The 18,211-nt window shown below is 50.9% G+C and overlaps 1 protein-coding gene across 5 annotated transcripts in view; it reads right to left on the bottom strand.

Annotated features, from left to right (window-relative positions):
* Positions 1 to 14,321, bottom strand: part of LOC116939148 (phosphatidylinositol-3,5-bisphosphate 3-phosphatase MTMR3-like) — a 50,992-nt gene extending 36,671 nt beyond the window's left edge. The window contains exon 1 of one of the 5 annotated variants that reach the window (XM_032947198.2): positions 13,927 to 14,321. The gene's annotated coding sequence lies outside the window, so the exon portion shown is untranslated. Of the gene's footprint in view, positions 1 to 3,460; positions 3,889 to 3,927; positions 4,143 to 8,866; positions 9,287 to 13,926 lie in introns of those variants that run through there. The other 4 variants (XM_032947197.2, XM_032947204.2, XM_032947202.2 and 1 more) reach the window with 4 other exon arrangements.
* Positions 14,322 to 18,211: the final 3,890 nt, after the last annotated feature.

The raw sequence follows: 18,211 nt of genomic DNA, 5'->3' as shown, positions 1-18,211 counted from the left end.
GTATCCCTAGTGGGGCTGTTTACACACCACGACAAAGAACTCATTTTAGGCTGAGTATACCTAGGGGAGACCCAGGACCGGTTCTGATAATAGTCACTGGTGTTGGCCGTGAGCGGGAATCGAACTCGGGTGGCCGGGTTCGTAACGCAGCGCGCTAACCGCTACACCACCGCTCCCAACTAGCAACAACAACAACACAACAATGATAGTAACAGTCACACAACCACCGAAGAAAGCGATGGCATTTACTAATGTAAGCATCAAGTGGACATTAACTATATGCATGTTTTTTCCTCTAGCCTACGTTAAAACACACAACAACAACAACGGCTGGGTGTTTTTTTGTTATATTCCAACAGATGCGATGGAGAAACGTCAGGGCAATAAGAGGGTTGGGGCATGGGCTCGATTACGGCACTTGGGGGGGGAGAGGCAGGGGCTCAAAAGGCAATGGTTGGGATACATCGTGTACTGTACAGTATTTATAGTTGGTTCAGCGCCAACTTTACTCGTTAAAGTGGGTTATATTAGGTTCGCAGCACGCAGCCTTTTGACGTGTTTACAATACAGTATTTAAACTGGCGTCTGGCAACGGGGGAAAAAAAAAACACACAGCTCAACTGAAAATCGAAAATTCCCTACAATGTAGCACGTTACAAACTTCGAACAATGATTCCAACGATAGACCCTATCGCACGTACAGTGAAAATAACGAGACCCGTGTAGAAACCGCTCAGTTTTAGTACTACAGACATCATTCTGACAGATGAGCTGGTCAACAAGCATATGAATATCACACCTACCCTGGCACGTACGATGTACAATCGATGTCAAGTCTCTTCTTGTAGGCGAGATAACAGTGGTTGTGTTTGGAGTGCGAGTGGGGTTCACATACGGAGGCTTTGGACACTGGGGAGGGACCCTTACAATAACTTTTCAAACATGACGTTGATGATAGCAGTGATATGCGATGGGCTTTACACACGGTTAAAACGGAAGTTGTTAGCAAGACGTCAGAATGTGGATGGAGTGGAGGACTTTATTAAGCTAGGTAGTAATGCGTATAGTACAGGGTGCTGTTGTCAAGTAAAAACGATGCATTAGCAAGGGTAGGGTTTTCTTATGGTGGAGAAAACCCACCGAGTACAGAGGTCAACATGAATATTGTAAGGCGAGTGATTTATCCAGGGACACTATATAGGTGCAATATCTGGGCCTTCAATGTAGAAGCGTCTAAAGATACTTTTGACCTCCGACTGCAGGTGCATATTGGTTTGACCACATACATTTCACAGGACAGGCTTAAAAGCTAATAAATTAGAATTGAACATATGAGAGTAAAGGCATAAATTAATTTGGACAGAACAAGTTGTAATAGATGGGGCATGTAGGATGTGCCATGAGGTTGATGACCAATGGGAAAACCAAAATGCAGACATGGGGGACACTAAACCTCGCGAAGTCGAGCACAGACTTCGCAATGACTTTGAGATATAGCAAAATACAGAAAACTATGGTGAGGTGTGGGTTGGCAAGAATCAAGCCATTAACCTTCACCGACGACTGCATGCGCGTGTTCTGATATATTGTGAACCTTTGTACGTGATTCACATTCTTTTAGAGGGTGGCAATACTATTGATAAGCAACAATTAAAGCTGCTATCAGTCAGGACTTGTCCCAATATCAATTCAATATGGACTCTCAAACCGCAAAACTGACAGAGGCACGCCCATCCCACAAGACCACCCCATGCCTCAACATAAACACCCCCTAATACAAGATAATAACGTGAAAGATAGCTCTCGGCGTAAGCGCTCTCACGACTAAAGTAAACATTCCAGACAGGACAATGATGTGTCCCCATCACAATCAACACTACTGGCTGAAAATGATGCTGAATTGGCTTCATTTCCAAGTGCACGAATGACAATTGTGTTGAGGTTATTCAAATGGGAATGCTATTATGTAAACCCATTACCTCATCTTGATGTGAACACTGCTGTATAAAATACCAATATGTACCATGATACTAGAGCGAATGTAACGAGAAGCCACACAAGCAGTCTCTGTTGCGCAGAACACAAATTAAAGCGCATGTGACAAATGACAAAATCAACTTCAGTTTTATCTGGAATGCTCCTAAAATATGTTTTAAATGCATACGTTCTGAATCAACATGCTATTTAAAATGTATATTTCCCGTCATAACCACAAAGCATAATACTCTACAACTCAAATTTTGATTTAAAGCTTTCGTGACTGCAGTGATTCATATTCTTGGTTCTTTCGGTAAAGTCACGTTGAAGGGAAACAATAAAATATATGTATTGCTTATATATTTTATTATTTTATTGTTTACTCTACAACTCGTTGTAGCATTTAATAAATACATCTTAAAAGGTTAAGGCAGAAAATTACCTACCTCCCTTTTCATGCCTTCAAATAATACAGGGTATCCAAAAATAAATACACCAAAAAGATGAATCGTTTTGTTATTCGCGATACTACATACATTTGATGCGAATGGTTTTCATTAAACGGATACATTTTAGTTTGTTGTGAATATAGATTGGTACTTTATTTATGTGTTTCAGCAGAAACCCCATTTTCTGATGGAGTGACAAGTCCACCCGTTCACCCGACTGAACACAATAAGATTTTTGTTTTATCTCTGGGGTATTTTTTTAAATAAAAATGTACACTTAGCAAACCATGGGGATCTTGCAGAACTTAAACCTCTTACTGTTGTTGCTGTTGTGTCATCATCCATCCCTGCAGCAGTGTTGGAACGAAAAATATTTGAATGCCGAATTAGATTGACGATAGTGAATGATGGATGACATTTGGAAGATTATTCATAATACGAGAATGCCATGAAAATTTAACGTATAAGTCCATTACATGTATATTCATGTTAAATGTCTAGGTCAGTATCTCCAATAAGAATCAGTATATCGAATATCAATAAAACTATTGAACGTTATTTTTGGTACATTCATTTTCGGACACCCTGTATATGCATTGTGTACTGAATATGGTTTCTGGAATGGTTTGCACTAATTCTATTTCCTTCTTATCAAAATGGTCATGGCTACTATATACGGTACAGTACATGTACTTGTAAATCGTAATGACAAAGCAAAAACGGAAATGGGCACGTTCGGATTTGTAACGCTGTACATTTGTAACGAATACAAATGTATGTCATTTTTAAGCAACAGCTGTTGGCTCGAAAGGGAATTCATGTACACAGGACTATAGATTGAAAACACATTTAAGAAATGACTTTTACTGGTAACGATACCCAAGCCAATTTTATATTCCAAAGTTTGTTTTTAATCTTATGCATCGGTGGTAAAGTATACCCTGTACTTTCATGCAGAACATTATTTTTCAAAAGAAAATGATAACGTGCTATAATTGAGTATTCAAATAATAGATATAAACTTTGTAACTTACCATAGCTGACATACGCGGTGATGTTTATAGCAATCTACTCACGCGGTTTGAAGTTTTTGATATCAAACGAGACATACCGTCGTTTCAGGCACAGTATAATTGTCTTTTTCACACCCGAAACCTTGTGAGAAATAAATGAGTGTACAATGACCCCAAAACAAACCACCAGAGGACAGGGCCTTGATGGGGGTTACGTTGCAGTGCCACTCATTGCAAGCGACTAAAAGCTGACCAACCCCCTGTGGCATGCACGGGGTGGCAGGGGCTCAGCAGTGCTGGCACGTCACCACCCAACATCAACAACAAATTACAAAGATTCCCCGCCCCCGCCCGTGTAGCCTTAACAGACTGTTGGGGCAAGTGCTGTTATCGAGCACCTATGAAGGCCGAAACGGCACACGAGGGGGTGGATGGCCAGCACCACGCCCGGCCGCCTTTGTATCCCCAATGGCGATGCTTACACACACCGCACCAGGTCCTCAATTGTGGCTGAGTCGACCCAGGGAAGGCCCAGGATCGGTTCAAATAATCGTCACTGGTATTGGCCGCGAGCGGGAATTGAACTCGGGTCCCCCGGGTTCGGAGTGCAGCGCGATAATCAACTACGCTAACATCAACAACGCACACTACACAGCAGAAGAACCACAACGCGCTATTCGTGGTGGTTGACGGTGGTGGTGGTGGGTGGGGGGGGAAGCCTTCGCCAGTCACAGTGGCGACCACCGATTGGCGAAGCGGCTTTTTTTTTATTATTGCCCATTGAGGTTTGTGATTGGTAGAGAAAGGTCGGTCGGTGAAAGGGGCTGGCTGGCTAGCCTCCCAACCGGAGCTATTGCATGTTATTGAGAAAAAGGAGGTCATCATCATCACAATGTATAGTGTACACACACATATAGGCCGTATTTATACCTACACTTGAAATGCACAACACTGTGTGGAGGAAACTCTACAGCCCGTTATCTTTAAAAACGCCAAAATGGTTCTGCACACTTACTGCACATTTTCAAGTTCATTTTTCATACTTTTCTTGTTCAGTCCATAAACACAAATTTCCCAAAGAATAGGCCATATAATTTTTCTTTACGGATGTAGGCACATTACAATATAAACATAAAAAAAAAGAATGTAACATTTTTATAATTACATAAGTCTGTTTGGAAGTTTAAATGTATCATATATCGTAACGTTAAGCTGGGGAATTTTTACCTTGGAGAAATTGTAAAAAAAAATTATGCTGAAACTTTCATTCATACACCAGAATTATGTTTAGTATAACTCTTAAAGAGGTAAAGCATTAAACCATCGCATTCCTCGTTGCAAACAAACGGTAACAACTTGAGAGCAACGAGTTTTACTGGAATGGATCCAAATGTGCCACATGGCCAATTGTTTCAAAAAAAGGTGTAAATTCAACTCTAGCACAGATGGTGCTTAAATAACACTACAACAGTGCTGGCCTATAACGCTCTCAATATCTAGGCTCAAGCCTTGTGTGTACACATCTCAGTTGTACATTATATTTTGGAATACGTTTATTCGACACCGATAGAGCCGACATTTAAAGGGAAGCTGTTCTGTATTTAACATCACAAGCTGTCACCATAAATTACCTTGCTAGAAATGCTGAAACGCACAATCACCAACGGTGGGTGAGAACATCCCTTCGTCATTGCTTATTGTACAAAAACAACAAATCTCCACTCGGACACTGGCAAACACACGATGTACCAATATTCAGTATCGTCAGCAATGTGCCACATGATTCCGAACATGTCCGCACAGACATGAGCCATCAGCTGACTTTAGATTTACAAAATGGGACAAACGACGCATCTATTAAAATGGATTCATGGAAAATTAATTGTGTTCAATCGTTCAAATGACACACATTTTATGCCGTTTTGATGTTATACTATTTCCCAGCCTCACGCGGCACACGAGGATGGGTAATGCTATGCAGACAGAATCAGGCAAACAGAACTAAACACACAACGCAGATGAGATCGCAAAAAAAGATAGCACTGTACAGAGTTGACGGCAACAGACAGTACAAAACAGATGCACACAAAAAACAATAAAGGGATGAAACGGTGCACACGGGACAGAAGACAGCACAGATGAGACCGTATATCGTATAAGATGAACACAACCCGTCAGCACGGATGACAACTGTACTTAATTCTAGATTTAAAGCTTTCGTGACTGCTAGGATCCACTCTTTGGTTCTATTGGGTAAAGTCACCTACGTGACTTTACCCAATAGAACCCAACTGTACTTAAATCAATTCAGAAAAGACAGCGGAAGGCAGGGAGCACTGTAGGCAATTTTACAATGACACATAACTATTCACAAATTGTTAAATGAAAACACTTGAAATCAACTTAACGAAGAATGACTTTATTTCGCATTAATTGGTCATGCTAAATAGTAACATTCATCAAAACGTCAACAGCAACAAAATCTCCGTTGTGTTAGGAATCAATTATTTATGCATGAATCCAAGAACCACCTCGGATTTGATGTTTTAAACCCCCAGGAGGTAAATTTGCATTGACTCCACGGTACCAGTGCCAAGAACAAAACTTGGGGGGGGGGGGGGGGGGTTAAAGCAGGTGAGATTTTCACTTACAATAAAGAAAAAGTAAATATGCCCAGGCAACTTACATTGATATGTCTGCAACATTTCACTTCAGTTAGCAATGTGTAAGTTTGCGTTAAAGTCTCACGAAGATATTTAATTGGCAATCCACAAGATGTGTCAGACTACACGAAAACAAAAAAAAAGTACGGCATCGTGTAAAATGTCTAAAATAATGTAATTACATTTTACAGAACTTGCTCCATAGAAACGTATAAAGGTCACCGACTTGAACAAAAAGCCCAGGTCAAAAAATACTTTGGCACACGATTACCAAATCTACCTTGACAAAATACGTGCAGACAGAAGCAGTAATCGACAATGACTTTTACTATCACTGTATATTCTTTAAAAAACAAGCGCCAAGAGGGAGCAATATACAGTACTGTAATGTTATACGGCGAGTTGGTGTTGAAAGGGGTCACAGCCTGACATTAAATATATGCAGACATTTTCTTATAGGACGGGGCACGGTTACCCATCATAACCCCTCAACAACAAAATGTGCCTTGGATTCACTAACCTGTGCACACAAAATATCTGCTAACCATGTATACACAGCACTGTATTTTCAAAGAAGCCATTTAAACAGGCATTTATGCACTTTGCACACAACAGCTTTGCTCAAGAGAGCCCAACTGTTGGTCCAGTAAATGCAAAGCGAAAAAAAAACGATAACACGCACAAATAACACAGATGAGTAGCGGATTTTAAAAGCAACAATTTTAAATTGTTTTCACGATGATAATTTCTCGCAGTTAAGCATAACGCGATGCATTCCTAAGGTTGTTTTGTATTTGTGAAGTCGAGTGTCCCGATCCAGGGCCGCCACAGACGCTGGCTGCCACCACCACCGTGCGCTTTGTGCGCTTCGTCAGGTCACATTACATTATGCCTCCAACTGAGTGAGACAACTTCCACCACACACACCCACCCACCCCAGACACCCCCCACCACACATGCCCACCCAGACACACACCTCCCCAACCCTCCCCCACAGGAGACACTCTGGGTCAAATGCCGACTCGACTTTTCTATAACTAGCCAAAATGTATTGGTCCAATTTATGGTGACATGGTAGGACAGAACAGCAGCACATGCATATCCCATTCAAAGTGCATTTATTAAGTTTGCAGGCATTAATGATCGTGTGGCACTTCAGAAAAGCAGGTCAGTGTTCTATGGCATCATGGTCAACTCCTCAATAACCAATTAAAAAGACAATGCAGTAACTTCCTACTTGAACCAAATGAACAGATAAATTATCATATGCCAGATGTATCTCTACTTGCAAATGCAAAATGTTAAACGCTTATTTAAAAAAAATGATGCGTGCCGCACTGCATTTGCAAATCTCCATATTCATTGCGGCTTTAAGTCTGTAAAGGTGCCCTCAAAGGCAACAAGATACTCTCATCAGATTCTTCTAGAAACGGCATTTCACAATCATTCCATTGCTACATTTAAAAAAAAAGTTTTGCTAGAAATGTTATCCAATTCGTATCACACTTGGGAATTCCAGTCGGTCCTGGTTTTGGTGAATAAAGCCGATGGGCCTCATGCATCATCCACACGTCACTTTGAACTCGTGAACCAGTCGTCTGTTCCGTTTTTTAAAGGGAAACAGAAACAAGCCGAGCAAGCAATGCTGTAGTCAACTTTCAAACTCCTGCTCTTTCCACTTGCCCACTTATTCGGACTACAGGGCTTGTGATCAGAAAAATGTTAATTCACAAAGATGCTTACCAAATACATTAAACACCCTGAAGATAAACCGAGAATTCGTCAATAGCAATTTAATTATAAACGTGCTCAATAATTCTAGTGAAATTTTAGTGCATTTCTAGGACGTGGCCAATCGAGAATGTTCATTCAATGTTGTAACACATTCCACCGTAAACACATTTGCTAGTCACCATTTAAATAAAACAAACTCTCTAAAAAGGTCATTTGTAAGATTCCGCAGTCAAAAGTCACTATACTATGCAAGGCACTATACTTCCCAAGATTGTCTTTTGGAGACGCGGCTGTGTGCACGGTAATTAAATATTCACAACGCACCCAACATGGGCAAACAGGTTCCAGTCAAGTCATAAACTGCACGGACGCTGAATAATGAAAACCACGCCCTTGCCACGATCATCTAAAGCTTCTCCTCCTTTGTTAAAACGTCTCTCCACACTGCACTATGTAGCCCTGTCATTCCACGTTACCCGATCGCAATTATAAATGAATAACACTGTACGACCAACATTTCATCAAGACAGTGCAGACGACATTTTTTTTGTACAACGCCCTTGCAACTACTGGGGGCTTGGGGGCTCTTTGCCTTCTCCACCTCAAGCCATCAACATTTCACGTGCCCCGCCCTGCCGAGGGAACTAAAAGCAGCCTGAACCGGTCAAGTGTTTTCGCTGCTTAATTGCTTGTAGAAAACCTAACTCCAGTAGGTCCGAATGCACGTTAAATGTTTACGCCTCGAGTGTGGAAACTCCTGGAATGTGCGTTATATTCACTACCGGGCTTCCATCATTTTTCTCTCGCAGCAAGACAATTTTACTCCAAAAGGACCGGATTACCCGAGTTTAAGAGTCCCGGCCACGGCTAGGATCCGTTTAAGAGTGATATCGGAACCGTTCTGGCGCTCCCCCTTCACAAACCCGTACGAAACGGCGCGTAGTACGAAAAAAACAACCCACAAACCCCGCGGTGAGTTGACAAAGTTGTTAATTGCGTCATTGAAATTTTAAAAGGAGATCCAGCTAACCTGCACGGCACGGGGTCGTCGCTCGACTCCGACGGTGTAAAATTCTGCGAAGGGATGACTCCTCTACGTACACGAACCGATGTATAAGACAACGCGTGAAGGCCCCGTCTCGTCTCCAATGCTAAGGCTCCCCCGACACCCACAATTAATTACAAACAAAAACCCATTTGTCAGAAAGCGAAAGGAATAGACCTCGTCGACAGTCCAGTGCGGCTCATTATCACTCGGCCGTCTCATTGATTACCACAGCTAACAACCCACCCAACAGAAACCGTACTGTAATCTCAACATGATGTCACCGCATTAAAAGGCCAGCGGGAATCTTCATAACACATGCAGTTTATAACAAGGGCGTCCACCCAGGGTGGGACCACGTGCTTTTATGAATGAATTAACCTCGCTGTGGGGGGCGTGGTGGACAAGACCACGCCTTTAAACCCCCCCCCCTCCCCACGCGCCCATAACGCGCTGTCACTTTCTATTGGCCGACCGCTGTTGCAACCGGCTAAAAGGCGTGCTCCGATTGGCTGCGCCGAGGGATACGTGACGCGCACCGCGGTTGGCTCGCATTAATTACACTAAGAGCGGTGTTTGCAATACGCAACGGGGGGGGGGGAGGAACAAGGGAGCGTGAGGGTGTGGGGGAATTGAGGGGTGGGGCGGTTGAGGGGAGGGGGGAGGAGAGGTGCTATGGGGGGAGGAGAGGTGCTATGGGTTGAGGGGAGAGGCGGGGCGGGGCGGGGAGAGGCGGGGCGGGGCGGGGAGGGGCGGGGCGGGGCGGGGAGGGGCGGGGCGGGGAGGGGCTGGGCGGGGCGGGGAGGGGCTGGGCGGGGCGGGGAGGGGCGGGCGGGGAGGGGCGGGCGGGGAGGGGAGGGGAGGGGCGGGCGGGGAGGGGAGGGGCGGGCGGGGAGGGGAGGGGCGGGCGGGGAGGGGTGAGGTGGGGCGGGGAGGGGTGAGGTGGGGCGGGGAGGGGTGAGGTGGGGCGGGGAGGGGTGAGGTGGGGCGGGGTGGGGTGGGGCGGGGAGGGGTGGGGTGGGGCGGGGAGGGGTGAGGTGGGGCGGGGTGAGGTGGGGCGGGGAGGGGTGAGGTGGGGCGGGGAGGGGTGAGGTGGGGCGGGGAGGGGTGAGGTGGGGCGGGGAGGGGTGAGGTGGGGCGGGGAGGGGTGAGGTGGGGCGGGGAGGGGTGAGGTGGGGCGGGGAGGGGCGGGGAGGGGGGGAGGGTGGGAAGGGGGGGAGGGGGGAGGGGAGGGGCGGGGAGAGGCAGGGTGAGGAGGGGCGGGGAGGGGCGGGGCGGGGCGGGGAGGGGCGGGGAGGGGAGGGGCGGGGAGGGGAGGGGCGGGGCGGGGAGGGGAGGGGCGGGGAGGGGAGGGGCGGGGAGGGGAGGGGCGGGGAGGGGAGGGGCGGGGCGGGGTGGGGAGGGGCGGGGATGGGCGGAGAGCGGTGGGGAGGGTGCGGAGGGGAGGGGTGGGGCGGAGTGGGATGGGTTGAGGGGGGGGAAGAGGGGTGGGTTGAGGGGGGGGGAAGAGGGGTGGGTTGAGGGGGGGGGGGAAAGAGGGGTGGGTTGAGGGGGGGGAAGAGGGGTGGGTTGAGGGGGGGGGGAAGAGGGGTGGGTTGAGGGGGGGGGAAGAGGGGTGGGTTGAGGGGGGGGAAAGAGGGGTGGGTTGAGGGGGGGGAAAGAGGGGTGGGTTGAGGGGGGGGAAAGAGGGGTGGGTTGAGGGGGGGGGAAAGAGGGGTGGAAAGAGGGGGGGGAAGAGGGGTGGAAAGAGGGGGGGGAAAGAGGGGTGGGTTGAGGGGGAGGGGTGGGTTGAGGGGGGGAAAGAGGGGTGGGTTGAGGGGGGGGGAAAGAGGGGTGGGTTGAGGGGGGGAAAGAGGGGTGGGTTGAGGGGGGGGGAAAGAGGGGTGGGTTGAGGGGGGGGGAAGAGGGGTGGGTTGAGGGGGGGAAAGAGGGGTGGGTTGAGGGGGGGGGAAAGAGGGGTGGGTTGAGGGGGGGAAAGAGGGGTGGGTTGAGGGGGGGGGGAAGAGGGGTGGGTTGAGGGGGGGGGGAAGAGGGGTGGGTTGAGGGGGGGGGAAAGAGGGGTAGGTTGAGGGGGGGGGGGAAAGAGGGGTGGAAAGAGGGGGGGGAAGAGGGGTGGGTTGAGGGGGGGGGGGAAGAGGGGTGGGTTGAGGGGGGGGGGGAAAAGAGGGGTGGGTTGAGGGGGGGGAAGAGGGGTGGGTTGAGGGGGGGGAAGAGGGGTGGGTTGAGGGGGGGGGGAAGAGGGGTGGGTTGAGGGGGGGGGGGGAAGAGGGGTGGGTTGAGGGGGGGGAAAGAGGGGTGGGTTGAGGGGGGGGAAAGAGGGGTGGGTTGAGGGGGGGGAAAGAGGGGTGGAAAGAGGGGTGGGTTGAGGGAGGGGGGAAAGAGGGGTGGGTTGAGGGAGGGGGAAAGAGGGGTGGGTTGAGGGGGGGGGAAAGAGGGGTGGAAAGAGGGGTGGGTTGAGGGAGGGGGGAAAGAGGGGTGGGTTGAGGGAGGGGGGAAAGAGGGGTGGGTTGAGGGGGGGGAAAGAGGGGTGGGTTGAGAGGGGGGGAAAGAGGGGTGGGTTGAGGGGGGGAAAGAGGGGTGGGTTGAGGGGGGGAAAGAGGGGTGGGTTGAGGGGGGGGAAAGAGGGGTGGGTTGAGGGGGGGAAAGAGGGGTGGGTTGAGGGGGGGAAAGAGGGGTGGGTTGAGGGGGGGAAAGAGGGGTGGGTTGAGGGGGGGGGGGGAGAGGGTGGGTTGAGGGGGGGGAAAGAGGGGTAGGTTGAGGGGGGGGGAAAGAGGGGTGGAAAGAGGGGGGGGGGAGAGGGGTGGGTTGAGGGGGGGGAAGAGGGGTGGGTTGAGGGGGGGGGGGAAAGAGGGGTGGGTTGAGGGGGGGGAAGAGGGGTGGGTTGAGGGGGGGGGGAAAGAGGGGTGGGTTGAGGGGGGGAAAGAGGGGTGGGTTGAGGGGGGGGAAAGAGGGGTGGGTTGAGGGGGGGGGAAAGAGGGGTGGAAAGAGGGGTGGGTTGAGGGAGGGGGGAAAGAGGGGTGGGTTGAGGGAGGGGGAAAGAGGGGTGGAAAGAGGGGGGGGGGAAAGAGGGGTGGGTTGAGGGGGGGGGGAAAGAGGGGTGGGTTGAGGGGGGGGGGAAAGAGGGGTGGGTTGAGGGGGGGGGGAAGAGGGGTGGGTTGAGGGGGGGGGGAAGAGGGGTGGGATGAGGGGGGGGGGAAGAGGGGTGGGTTGAGGGGGGGGGAAAGAGGGGTGGGTTGAGGGGGGGAAAGAGGGGTGGATTGAGGTGGGGGGAGGGGCGGGTTGAGGGGAGGGAGGGGCGGGCTGGGGGGGGAGAGTTGAGGGGCGGGCTGGGGGGGGGGAGTTGGGGGGCGGGCTGGGGGGGGGGAGTTGGGGGGCGGGCTGGGGGGGGAGTTGGGGGGCGGGCTGGGGGGGGGAGTTGGGGGGCGGGCTGGGGGGGGGGAGTTGGGGGGCGGGCTGGAGGGGGAGTTGGGGGGCGGGCTGGAGGGGGGGTTGGGGGGCGGGCTGCAGGGGGGTTTGGGGGGCGGGCTGGAGGGGGAGTTGAGGGGCGGGCTGGAGGGGGAGTTGGGGGGCGGGCTGGGGGGGGAGTTGGGGGGCGGGCTGGGGGGGGGAGTTGAGGGGCGGGCTGGGGGGGGGAGTTGAGGGGCGGGCTGGGGGGGGGAGTTGAGGGGTGGGCTGGGGGGGGGGAAGTTGAGGGGCGGGCTGGGGGGGGGGAGTTGAGGGGCGGGCTGGGGGGGGGGGAGTTGGGGGGCGGGCTGGGGGGGGGGGAGTTGGGGGGCGGGCTGGGGGGGGGGGAGTTGAGGGGCGGGCTGGGGGGGAGGAGTTGAGGGGCGGGCTGGGGGGGGGGGAGTTGAGGGGCGGGCTGGGGGGGGGGGGAGTTGAGGGGCGGGCTGGGGGGGGGAGTTGAGGGGTGGGCGGGGGGGGGGAGTTTAGGGGCGGGCGGGGGGGGGAGTTGAGGGGGTGGAGTTGAGGGGTGGGCTGGGGGGTGGGCTGGGGGGGGGGGTTGGGGGGCGGGCTGGGGGGGGGAGTTGTGGGGTTGGCTGGGGTGGCGGGCTGGGGGCGGGTTAGGGGGGGGGGAGTTGAAGGGCGGGCTGGGGGGGGTTGAGGGGCGGGTTGGGGGGGGAGTTGAGGGGCGGGTTGGGGGGGGTTGAGGGGTGTGCTAAGGGGGGGGGAAGTTGAGGGGTGGGCTGGGGGGGGGAGTTGAGGGGGGAGGTGGGGGGTACTTGAGGGGTGGGGCGAATTGAGGGGTGGGGGCGAGTTGAGGGGTGGGGGCGAGTTGAGGGGTGGGGGCGAGTTGAGGGGTGGGGGGGGAGTTGAGGGGTGGGGGGGGGAGTTGAGGGGTGGGGGGGGGGAGTTGAGGGGTGGGGGGGAGAATTGAGGCGTGGGGGGAGTTGAGGGGTGAGGGGCGAGTTGAGGGGTGGGGGGGGGAGTTGAGGGGTGGGGGGGGGGAGTTGAGGGGTGGGGGGAGTTGAGGGGTGGGGGGGGAGTTGAGGGGTGGGGGGGGGGAGTTGAGGGGTGGGGGGAGTTGAGGGGTGGGAGTTGAGGGGTGGGGGGGGGAGTTGAGGGGTGGGGGGGGAGTTGAGGGGTGGGGGGGGAGTTGAGGGGTGGGGGGGGAGTTGAGGGGTGGGGGGGGAGTTGAGGGGTGGGGGGGAGTTGAGGGGGGGGGAGTTGAGGGGGGGGGAGTTGAGGGGTGGGGTTGAGGTGGAGTTGAGGGGTGGGGGGGGAGTTGAGGGGTGGGGGGGGGAGTTGAGGGGTGGGGGGGGGAGTTGAGGGGTGGGGGGGGGAGTTGAGGGGTGGGGGGGGGAGTTGAGGGGGGGGGACTTGAGGGGTGGGGTTGGGGTGGAGTTGAGGGGCGGGACGCGAACGAGTTTAAATAAACACGCAGATACGCGATGCCGAAAGAAAAAAAAACCCCGCGACTGACGATCTCCACAAATAACGCGGCCGAACGCCCCTCGCGCCTTTTGCAAACGCCCTCATCGCCCCGCGAAACGCGTCGCGACCGCCACCGTCAACAACGCAACAACAAGCGACGCGCGCGGTTTCACCTGAAGGCGAACGTGAGGAGATGACGAGGTGGAAGCGGCGTGGACAGGGCGTTGTGTAGGTTGGTGGGGTGGGTGGGGGGGTAGGGACGAGTTGTTTCCCCCACGAGATTAAAATAAAGAAATATATATATACAGGCGACGCCGGCGGTTGACGCAGCTGGCGAGCAACGGCAAGCTCAGTCGAGCAGCGACGGGCGCATTTGCTTTCTTGTTGTTGTTGAAGCAGGAGAAGAAGACGAAAACAATCGGGGTGAATTTTGAGTGCGTTGCGGATGTGTAAAGTGGGGGTCGACTGCGAAGGCGAGCGCCCAGGCTGTGGGGGTGTCAACCCGCCAACCCTGCCGCCAACACAATGGCGTCACAGCGCATCCGAGAGGCTTGGTCGTGACGTCACCCCACCAACGCCACCGCCGCCGCCGCCCCACCCCACACACACCGCGTGACGCCCCCTAATAAGCTCCTCCCGCGCGTCATCACGTAAAGCGCGCGACGTCACGACGTAGCGGCGCGGTGACGTCGCACCCCGCGCTCGTGACGCTACAGCGCCGCTCCTCCTCCTCCCCACCGCCGCGCTCCGACGCGCTGCACGTGCAGCAAGCCACGTGGCCGACTTGACGGTGAGCCCCGCCCACCACCACACCCACACCCAACCCCCTACCACGTCGTGCAAAAGTCGTCTCTAGTTTTTGATTGGCTCCCCTTGCCAATGATTGGCATTGATCGATTCGAAGATTACAATCGCCCCCGGCCACGGGCAATCCACCGCTGGATGAAAACCATTCCACCATCCGTCTTCGTCACGTTACACAAAAGAATATACTGTACACGTATATGCAGGGTGCTTCAAAAAATGTTAACGCTTCCGAAACTTTGCAACAATATCGCAAGAAATGTGTCTCTCCGGGCTCGAGATCACCTGGAGAAGATTCTAGGCATGCGTTGACAATGATGGCGAATAAGTGGAGACTCCTGACTTTTTGAAGCTATTAATATACTTTTCTTATCTAGATTTGAAGTTTTCGTGACTGCAGGGATCCATAATGTTTGGTTCTTTCAGGAAAGTGACGTAGGTATAAAATAAATTAAATCACGTGAAACGTGATTTAACTTATTTTATTTTAATCACGTGAATCGTGATTTATTTTATTTTATACCTACGTGACTTTACCGAAAGAACCAAACAGTATACATTTCTGATGTCACAGTGTAGTATTATCCGTTCTCTTTCCATTAAAAACGATAGTCGCATATAAGTGTGTGTTTTTTTTTAAGTAGCCTGTATATAGCGATGTGAAGTTTGTGGCACGAGTAAGAAAGACAGCCGCAATGCGGAGGCGATGGTGGATATCACACAATGTTGGATGGTATGCGATAGAATGCTTGATAACACCATCATGTATCGAGGATCACAGAGCTCGTGGGGGGGGGAGAGAATTTGGCACTGGCTTATTGTTTGGCTATCTTCTCACTTGTAACACGAATTGTTTTATCTTACCAAATAAGGCTCTTTTTCAGAAGTGACCTAGCCATCACAAATGATAGCCCAACGAAGTGGCTTATCGCGTGGGCATTTATAGCAGCCGAATACTATGCACGCGTGACGTTCATTCTAAATGTGGAGGGGGGGGGAAACCCGGAGAACCCGGAGAAAAATCCACGCGGCCACGGGTAGAGAGACACGCAAAACTCCAAATATACAGCAGCAGGCAAAGTCAGGATCGGGATGGAACCCAGGCACTCCTACACAGGCAGGCGATGTCGTTAACGTCTCACCAGCGCGGTTGGTGCCTTCGTGGTTCCTCACGCATCTATGAGCAAGCGAATGCCGCGTACGTTCCGAATAAAAATGAACTGTCGCACAGACATGACGAACGAGGCGGTGTCGATGAAACCATGCAAAATGAGAAGGGGGAAGAACGAAAGATATTACAGACAAGACGATACAAACAAGACAGTATAGGCTAGACGAGACGAAAGGATGAAGGCAAACAGGCGAGTACAGACGAAATCGTGCAGAACAGACGAAGACTACGGTACAGATCTGACGTTCCAGACTGAGACACACGGACACAGAACAGTAGAAATGGTTTTTTTTTCCCCCCCGTCAGGAACAACTTTTAAAGAGAAACTCTTCACGAGAAGTGCTGCGAGGGGCACGACTAGTGCCTTGGCAGATTGAGGGGGAATGAAGTTCACCTATTCTCTATTCTTAGATGCGTCTATTCTTGTCTGTCATCTACCGGAACAAGTAGTCATGCGGTTGCTTTCCTTGCCAACGCTCTGGAGGGTTTTGTGGACTTTTCTGTTTGGCAAAAACAAAACAAACACACTACATACAGTACATTCGTCCGTTGCCACATGTCTTAAGAGAAGCAACCTGGCACGAGCCTAATAGCAAACTTACCAGCCAAATTGCCAGCCTCGTGCCGAATCAAGTTTAAATGGCAATACTCGCAGTCAAAATTGTTTTATAACGCTCGCAATTTGGCCTCATGCTAATTCTTGAGGGCAGAGAGAAGTTGTGGCTGGGTATCACGTTTTACACACGGCCTGCCTAGGGAATATTGGGGGAGTTGAATACGTAGTTTTGAATCGACATACGAATGTTCTTCATTCGTAGATAACTGGGTATCAAAACAAACTCATTAAAAGTCAAAAATAAACTCATCTACATTAAATGTAAACTTCTCAAATTTTATTGCAAAACGGCATCACAGAGGGTGCCGCATTGATGCAGAGCCAATTATTACGGGAAATAAGTCATTTACTGGATATGATACTGTGTTTTTACGATTGGACTCTGAACTATGAACTCTGCCATCTAAATGCAATTGCCCTCCGCTGTTAACTTCAGTGGTGCGTGATAGATAACGCATGCGGGTATGGTCCCCTTCAAACCCACACTCACTAACATGGTGCAGTTTAGAGTCCTTCATCCAGGAGTGGACTGAAAAAAGGGCAGAAATGATCATATAAGGCTTACCGGTGTATCAGTGATGTACAGGTGACAAAAAAAAGGAATGCTGCTCATGTGCATTGTCATTACTATACTTAATGTAGTTTGCACAGCAATGTGTTGGTGCAGTCTATTTTCATGACTACTTTTTAAATGGACACTCAAGATGTCATCACGACCAAAGTCATGCTGGCACCACACTTCGCCAACGCTTTCCATTTTTTTGCCAGATCCTGCAGCTGCTGTACAGCAGCCACGTACGCAGAAAATCTCCAAGATCTGCCCTAACATTATTTATTTTCCCACCATCTGGTCTTCGGTTCTTCCCCTTGCTCCCCGGAATTGATACTCACGGGGGCCAGAAACTTCATGCACACACTGACACTGCTGTTTTGGCTGGGTTTTTTTTTATTTACTGCACATGGAAAAGGTAACGCAGGCTAAAACAGGCGGCGCTTTCAATCCTAAAACTGGACTCAAGCCATCCTCTGGTGTTGTGTCTGTGTCTCAATCCTGATGCGGTGCAGGAGGGGCTCTGGAGCTGAGTGGAACTTTGTCGAAGACCGCTGACCAGTGGAGGGCGTTAAGATGAACCTTTCCGTGTGGATGAAAGCTAATGAAGGATCCTACCGGGGCAATTGGAGGCAGCTGCCCTCCAGCGACGACATGCATTCTTCAGTGACCGGGGAATGCCGAATAGTAACTGAAGATCGACTCATTAGTGACTTAAGAGTATATTCTTTGGGTCTTTCGGTAAAGTCACGTAGATAGGTTCAAAGAAAATAACAAAAAATAACCAAAAACTACGACGTTTCGATCGCAACACAAGCGTTCATCATCAGGAAGAGGTGGTTAGCTTCTAAAGGTAAACTGTTTATAAAGGTTTGAAATGGGCGTAGCCCAAATGTCAGCAGCCAATGGTAATGTAAGTGGTGGGCGGCGACCGCGACGGTGGTGGGTTTTCCCACCAATCAAAAGGCTGCCAAGTAAACATTAGCATGATAATGTGAGATCGTTGAGAGGCCTCCACGGCGGGCGACCTGAGGTGGCTATGTTAATGTAAGAGATTAACATGTTAATGTGAGAGATTAGCATGTTAATGTAAAATATTTGCATGTTAATATGATAAATTAGTGTGTTAATGTGAGAGATTAGCATGTTAATGTGAGAGATTAGCATGTTAATGTAAAATATTTGCATGTTAATGTAAAATATTTGCATGTTAATGTGATAAATTAGTGTGTTAATGTGAGAGATTAGCATGTTAATGTGAGAGATTAGCATGTTAATGTGAGAGATTAGCATGTTAATGTAAAATATTTGCATGTT

This window comes from Petromyzon marinus, chromosome 5, assembly GCF_048934315.1.
Source record: "Petromyzon marinus isolate PM22_M1 ecotype Great Lakes invasive population chromosome 5, UKy_Petmar_22M1.pri1.0, whole genome shotgun sequence".
In the NCBI taxonomy this organism is placed as follows: Eukaryota; Metazoa; Chordata; class Hyperoartia; order Petromyzontiformes; family Petromyzontidae; genus Petromyzon; species Petromyzon marinus.
The sequence above is the reverse complement of the archived record's forward strand: the minus strand, read 5'-3'. Positions and strand labels throughout refer to the sequence as shown.